Raw genomic sequence first — 8,155 nt, 5'->3', positions numbered from 1 at the left:
GGTTTTTTGTTTTTTTAAAAAAAAATAAAAAGGCTTTAAAAACAAAAACTAAACCTTTTCTGCTTCGGTGTGTGCGTGTGAGCAAGTAAGTCAGAAGGCTAAGGCCAAGGAGCCCTTGCTTCACCTCTCAGTGGCAGTAGCAGAACTGGGGGGCATCTGTACTGCTTGGATTTCCTTAGCTTATTTTTTAAACACCAAAAAGCAGCACTTGATTCTAGAAACACAGTGCTTACTTCATCAAGGTGAACTTTTTTTTTTTTTTTTTTTTTTTTGAGATGGAGTCTCACTCTGTTGCTCAGGCTGGAGTACAGTGACACAATCTAGGCTCACTGCAGCCTCTGCGTCCCAGATTCAAGCGATTCTTCTGCCTCAGCCTCTGGAGTAGCTGAGATGACAGGCACTCACCATCATGTCCAGCTAATTTGTATGTGTGTGTTTTTGTAGAGATGGGGTTTCACCATGTTGGCCAGGCTGGTCTTGAACTCCTGACCTCAGGTGATCCGCCCACCTCCGCCTCCCAGAGTGCTGGGATTACCGGCATGATCCACCACGCCCAGCCCCAAGGTGAACTTTTTAATGGATGTGAACATTTTAAGTGTGAGATTACCTGACATTCTCCCACCCAAAAAGGCAGAGTAGCCCCACAGAGGCACCCAGTGGTGCACTCCTTAGAATGGGCTGGGGCATCCCTAATCTTTCATCCCCACAACTGCCAAGCCATCAGCCAGGGCCAAGCTAAAGCTGCAGAAAAGTCCCTGAGCAGGGTCTGGCCCACGCAGGCTGTGACCAGCGTGTCTCCTACCTCATCCTACTGCTTCTCGTCACCCAGCATGTTGAGTCCAAGTTAGTCTTTATGTGCGCCAGATGCTGCCAGAGAACTGCCTCCTTACCTGACTGCTGAGTCTCAGGAGGGCTGCAGTCCCATCTGGGAGAGGCTAAGCAGGCTTCCATCACTCCTCCAAAGGAATCTGGGGATCTCTGCCCATCCTGCTCCCCAAACTGATTAGTAAAGGACCGTCTCCGATTCTGGAGCACAGTCTAGAAGTGGACAAGGGTGTTGCACAATGGGCTGATTTAATGTTGGTTTCTCCAAGGATGGATATGGATGTGGCCATGTTTGGATGTTTCCAGGGAAGTAAGAGTGTCAGTTTTGCCCCTAAATATCTCAGAAATGCATCTGCCTCTTACTAATCTCATCCCTGCCACCCTAGTGGAAGCCACCACCATCTAGAACCTCAACGACAGGAAAAGCCCCAAGGGCCCTGGTCCAATCCCCTGTCCTCCATGTTGGTAGCCAGACATTTATCTTAAAAGATTGATTTGGCTGGGCACAATGGCTCATGCCTGTAATCCCAGCACTTTGGGAGGCCAAGGCAGGCGGATCACCAGAGGTCAGGAGTTTGAGACCAGCCTGGCTAACATGGTGAAAACCCGTCTCTACTAAAAATACAAAAATTAGCCAGGTGTGGTGGCAAGTGCCTGTAATCCCAGCTACTTGGGAAGCTGAGGCAGAAGAATGGTTTGAACCCGGGAGGTGGAGGTTGCAGTGAGCTAAGATTGAGCCATTGCACTCCAGCCTGGGTGACAAGAGCAAGATTCCGCCGGGCGCGGTGGCTCAAGCCTGTAATCCCAGCACTTTGGGAGGCCGAGACGGGCGGATCACGAGGTCAGGAGATCGAGACCATCCTAGCGAACACGGTGAAACCCCGTCTCTACTAAAAAGTACAAAAAAACTAGCCGGGCGAGGTGGCGGGCGCCTGTAGTCCCAGCTACTCGGGAGGCTGAGGCAGGAGAATGGCGTAAACCCGGGAGGTGGAGCTTGCAGTGAGCTGAGATCCGGCCACTGCACTCCAGCCTACGCGACAGAGCGAGACTCCGTCTCCCAAAAAAAAAAAAAAAAAAGCAAGATTCCATCCGCCCCGCCAAGAAAAAGATTGATTTGATTACTTCCCTCCCCTGCTTAAAACCCTTCATTGTGTTCATCTCAGGATAAAGTCTGAATGTGGCACGTAATGTGGCCCATGAGGCTGCCAGGCCCTCAGGCTTCATTGCCCACCATTTGTCCCTCCTCTTCCTCTCCACTCATAGCCAACTTTTCAATTAACACCATCTCTGGGTCTTTGTACGTCCTGTTCACTCTACCTGGTATACCTTACTCAGTTTACCTATTACTTTTCTCTGGGAAACCATCTCCTCCTCTACTCCAGACTGGATCAGGCCAGGCACAGTGACTCCTAGCACTTTGGGAGTCCAAGGTGGGAGGGGCGCTTGAGGCCAGGAGTTCAAGACCAGCCTGGTCAACATGGCAAAACCCTCTCCACAAAAACACATAGGCGGGCACAGTGGCTCACACCTGTAATCCCAGCACCTCGGGAGGCCAAAGCGTGTGGATCATCTGAGGTCAGGAGTTCGAGACCAGCCTGACCAACATGGTGAAAGCCCATCTCTACTAATAATACAAAAATTAGCCAAGCGTGGTGGCGTGTGCCTGTAATCCCAGCTACTCGGGAGGCTAAGGCAGGAGAATTGCTTGAACCCGGGAGGTAGAGGTTGCAGTGAGCTAAGATCGCACCACTGCACTCCAGCCTGGGTGACGGAGCGACACTCTGTCTCAAAAAAAATAACCCTTAGCCAGACAAGGTGGCATGTGCCTGTACTCCCACCTACTCAGGAGGTTGAGGCAGGAGAATCACCTTACCCTGGAAGGTTAATGCTGTAGTGAGCCATGATTGTGCCACTGCACTCCAGCCTGGGTGACAGAGTTGAGACCCTGTCTCAAAAAAAGACCAGTCTGTTCACCATCTTTCCAGGCCACAACTCTCAGAGCCCAGGTCCAGAAGGAAATCTCAGCGTTGACACCCAAGTATGTGCGGGAAACTGAGGGCAGGAGGCCCCAGAGGCCAGGGACACCTGAATTTCCCCTGTCAATGCTGTCATCCAGCCTCTGCCTCCCCCTCCGCACCCACCCCAATCCAATGGGCAGGGAGTTCTACCTCCCCAGAGCGTGCCATAGGATAGCAGGCAGAGAGACAGAGAGAGAAACACACCTTGAAAGACCCAGAAGAGGAAAGGCAAAGAGATAGAGAGAAACGGAGAGAAAAGAGACCATGGAGGAAGCCGGGGAGACATAAATGAGGCCCAAGATACTCTAGTGTGACAGTGGCCACTCGGCGGGTCGTCTCCCCAGCCCAACGCTTCACACATTGTTTTTTTGTTTTGTTTTGTTTCGTTTTGTTTTGAGATGGAGTCTCACTCTGTCGCCCAGACTGTGATGCAGTGGTGTGATCTCCGCTCACTGTAACCTCTGCCTCCCGGGTTCAAGCGATTCTTCTGCCTCAGCCTCCTGAGTAACTGGGACTACAGGCGACCGCCACCACGCCCAGCTAATTTTTGTATTTTTAGTAGAGATGGGGTTTCGCCATGTTGGCCAGGCTAGTCTCGAACTCCTGACCTCAGGTGATCCGCCCTCCTCGGCCTCCCAAAGTGCTGGGATTACAAGCGTGAGCCACCGCGACCGGCCCCCTTCACACATCTTATCTCAGTTAATCCTCAAAACAATCCAGTGAGGCCACACTGGAACGCCCTTTGTACTGATGAAAAAGACCCTGCTCTGAGAAGTTAGTAACTTGCCTAGGGCACCCAGCCGGGTTCCTAGAAGGTGGCACTGGGATCCTACCCCCAAGTCTTTCCTACCCCACCCCTCGACACATGGCAAGTACCAGCGGCCACAACGTGGGCCCAGTGGGAGCGACGAGACCGTAAGTCGGACACTCAAGCCAGTTGGGAGCGTCAAGGCGCAAAGCGGCTCTGGGAACAGGCTGCTCGGCAGCTCCGGGGCGCATGCGCGCTGGGCAAGGCTCCTGGCAGGCCGGGCGTGGCTCTGGGTTGAGGATGAGGGCGGGGGCGGGGGTTCGGGGACGGGGCCGGGCCCGCCAGCTCGCTGGGGCCCAGTCTAGGCAAAAACTCCGACGCGGAAGAGGACCTTGGATCCGGGGAAAGTGCGGAGACTGTGTGAACTTTCCAGAGAGTTCCAGGAGGAGGCGCTGCTCGTGGGAGGCGGGTCGAGGGGAGCTAGGGGTCTTGAAGCCCTGCCATGGTTGGTGGGCTGGCGCCTGCGGGCTGACAGCCCCCGCCCAAGGTCCCTGCCCTCTGCAGGAAAGAGCGAAGGGCCCGGGCGTCCTGGTGATGTTGGAGCCTCCCAGATAACCAGGGCCCTTTCTCTCTCGGGGCCTTTGCATCTACTGTTCCGCATACCTGAAAAGCTCTTTTCTCTGCCCCCAAAACAACTGCTTCTCTCCCATCCTCTGGCTCTGACAAAAACGCCCTGAGTTTTCCCTGACTTCCCCTGAGGAGGCTCCTGAGTCTTAGAACTTGTCGCGTGCCTCTTAGGGATGTTCCCGCTTTGGATGAGATCAGCTGGGCTCTGCAGTGCCCTGCACATAAGAGAATCCAATACCTGTCAGCGGCTGTTATCACGTATGGTTTGCCCATAAGCTCCCCGCCCGTGTCTTCCCATGTTGGATCCGCAAGGCCAAGCACAGGTGCCTGGCATGTAGTAGGAGCTCAACAAATACTGTCAAATAATCAAGTGAATGAATCAACTCCCAGCATCCCAGCCAGAGCCTTACACTTTCTGGGGACCCGACATCAGAGGAGTGGCTGTCCATGTTGGGGAAGAGTGTCCCCAGATCAATCTGGCACACACCTGCTGAGGTCAAGGGAGCCCCCAGCTCGCCCTCCTGCTCTGCAAAGCCCAGGCTGGAGGCGGAGAAAAGAGGTCTCAGCAGGACAAAACTCTCACTCCTGGGCCTTGGCACATGCCACTTCCAAACTGCTCACGCACACAATGTCATGTTCAAGACTTTACCCGACCCTCCCCGACCTTCTCCCGAGTGCCCTCACTTCCTTTTTTTTTTTTTTTTTTTTTTTTTGAGACGGAGTCTCGCTCTGTCGCCCGGGCTGGAGTGCAGTGGCCGGATCTCAGCTCACTGCAAGCTCCGCCTTCCAGGTTTACGACATTCTCCTGCCTCAGCCTCCCGAGTAGCTGGGACTACAGGCGCCCGCCATCTCGCCCGGCTAGTTTTTTTGTATTTTTTTTTTTAGTACAGACGGGGTTTCATCGTGTTAGCCAGGATGGTCTTGATCTCCTGACCTCGTGATCCACCCGTCTCGGCCTCCCAAAGTGCTGGGATCTCACTTCCTTAAACTATAGCTCTTGTCAGGTTAATTGGAGATATGTGTTTAGGTGTTTTCTTCCCCTACTAGACTAGGCTAACACGGAGTCTTGATTCTTTTTGCAGGCCTTACTTTGTGCTAGGGATGAGGGGTGCAGCAGTGACCAGGACAAACAGGGACGCCAAGGGAGAGACCTCTGAGCAGGAGCTCTTCCGCCCACAAGGTGGCAGCACGAGGAGGAGCCTGCCACTCCGGAAGTGGGGAAGGGCAGTCCAGGCAAGGGAACTGTAAAGCTAAGGCCCCAGAGGTGGAAATGGACTTGGCTTGTTCTAGTGACAGAAGGAAGACCAGAGAGGCTGGAGACTAAGAGGAAGGGGAAGGATGGAAATTGCCGAGTTAGAGAGATGGGCAGGGACCAGTCTGTGCAGATCTTACAGGCCACAGGAAGTGGGGTGGATTTTATCCTAAGTGCAGGGGCAGTCGTTGGGGGTGGGCTTTGATTTAGATCTATAGAAGCTCAACCTGCAGGAGCAGCAGGGCGTGCAGAGAGGAGGCTGGTGCAGGCATGCAGGCAAGAGGTGATTGAGACTCAGGCCAGGGTTTAGCAGGGCACAGTGGAAGGATCGAGGGTGTACTTCAGAGACAGATATGCCAGAGATGCTGTATGACAGCAGGGGTATACATGGGGGTAGGGGCCAGATGAGGGAAGAGAGGAATCGAGGACAGCTCCTAGATTTTGGGAAAATGGAGGATCCATGCTTGAGATGGGGAGGCGGGAGAGGAGCAGGTTGGACAGGGGCTGGGTAGTGGGAGCAAGAGCTCAGTGTGTGGGCCGCGCTAAGTTTGCAACATCTATTAGTCATCCAGTGGCGATGCCAAGTAATGATGTGTCTGTGGGGCTGCCAGCTGGGCGGAGATGGGGCTCCACTCCACTTTGCACTCCTAGCATCCTGGTCAGGAGCAGTCTAGGCACAGGACAAAGGTTTGTAGGGAGAAGAAATGCCTGACACTGACCTGCAAAGGCAATCGACCTTCCCAGGACCAACAGAGGACAGCACCATCCCCAAAACCAGTCTTCCCCAGGCCTGGGGCTCACACCAACCTCTTCTGAACCTGGGGCTTCCTGAAGTCACTTTTTCTGGGCCCAGGAATCAACGAAGGGAGACCAGCCCCCCTCAAAAGACCCCAGCTTCAGGCCTGGCAGGGGGTGTGGATTGGGCTGTGGGTGGGAGGGACTGAGTCTTTAGGTGGGAGTGGGAAGGTAAGGCCACCTCTTGGAACAGAATGGCTGGCATTTCAGAACGCACACACAGACTCTGGTCTGACAAGTTCATCAGGCAGAAGTTTTTAAATAGAGGTTATTCCCGAAAACCCTGGCTGACATGTGGCTGTGCTCACAGTCCAGAAGAGTCAGGACAGGGCAGTGGGGAGAGGAGGTTAGAGGCTTCAAGTTGTGGCATCTGGCCTTGTTCCACTCCAAACCCCATGTGCTCCAACAGCTCATTCACTCATTCATTCACTCCTCAAACATTGACGCCTTTGAGTCAGGTCCTGTGGTGGGCACTGGGAGCAAGGGATGAACTAGGAGCACCAGTGACAGTGGGGGACAGTATGTACTCTTTAAATATATATAACAGCATTTCCAACATCACGATGCATTTTCCAATTGATGCAGATATGTAATGAGACTTCACTCCCCACTCTCAAAACTTGCAATGATGCATCTTGCAATGATGCATCTTGCAACTGAAGATGGAAAATAGGGCCTAGAAGGTGGGAAGTGTAGAATTGGAGATGTACATAGTTGGGGTCAGGGAGTCAGGGAAGACTGCCGGGAGGAGGTGAGTCTTAGCGGATAAGTAGGAGTTGGCCAGGGAGGAAGGTACACAGAAGGGCTTCCAGGCCCAGGAAACAGCAGAGGCACAGAAGTGAGAATGGGTGGGTGAGTTGGTGGGGGAGCTCCAGGTGCAGAGGATGGTAGCAAAACAAACGGGAGCATCCAAGGTCCAAGTCCTCCAAGATCTTGACTTGCAGATTAAGGAGTTTGTTCACCTAACCTGCTTTGGGCAGAGTGGGGTGAGTCCTAGAGACCCCTCTAGGTCTCTCACTCTCAGTAGCCCCAGAAGGCCTGGAGAGCTGCTTCTTGGTGCCAAGCAGGCAGTGACTCCATCAGATCTAGACCTGGGAAAGGCATCTCTGGTCAGGGCCTGCATCAGGGCAGTGGCTGGCCATAGGACCCTGAGAAGTAGACAGATTCAAGGAGATTCTCAGGAGGCCAGACAGGAGACTATAGTGACAAATTAGAGAAGGGGAGAAAATGAAGGAGCAGTTAGGGAAAAGAAACCTGGGGCTCACCACTCACTGAGAGGAGAACCTCACTAGCTCTGATATGCTCTGGTTCCAGGTTCTGTTGGGACTGATCCAAGAAGGTAGCCTAGAAGTGCACAGAGATGGGAGCCTTGCTTTGCAAAAGGATCCTGGTTGCTGGCCCACAACATGGTAATGAGATTTGAGCTCTATGTGCCCAGGGCTGGGAGGAGGGTCCTATCACTTCAAAAGCAAAGAGAGGGTCTAGAGAGGGGCATGTTGAGATAGGACTGCTGCCTTGAGACACCTGGCTTTCCTCACTCTGGGTGGGCTCTCGGGTGGGTTTCCCCTACCAGGCAGCACTGAAACCTCTGTGCCCTCCCAGGCTGGGAGAGGTTTCACCCTACATGTGGAACCATCCTGAAGGAGCGTCTAGATGGGATGGGGTACACGGAAGGGAGCTGCCAAGAGTGCTGGCCAGGGACCTGGGTCTACGAGCCTGTTAGGGGGTGGGGTTGGGTGTAGGGTACTTGATCCAGAGTGGGCCTGCAGGGGCCAGGATTGGTTCTAGAGTAGGAGGGGTGGGATCGGGGATGGGGGAAGGCTGTAATTGGACTGTAGTTGTCAGATCCCAGGTTCTGGGTGACCTACTAAGGATTCTGGGTCCAATGTG

The sequence above is a fragment of the Macaca mulatta genome, chromosome 14 (genome assembly GCF_049350105.2).
Source record: "Macaca mulatta isolate MMU2019108-1 chromosome 14, T2T-MMU8v2.0, whole genome shotgun sequence".
In the NCBI taxonomy this organism is placed as follows: Eukaryota; Metazoa; Chordata; class Mammalia; order Primates; family Cercopithecidae; genus Macaca; species Macaca mulatta.
Note: the sequence above shows the minus strand (reverse complement) of the source record.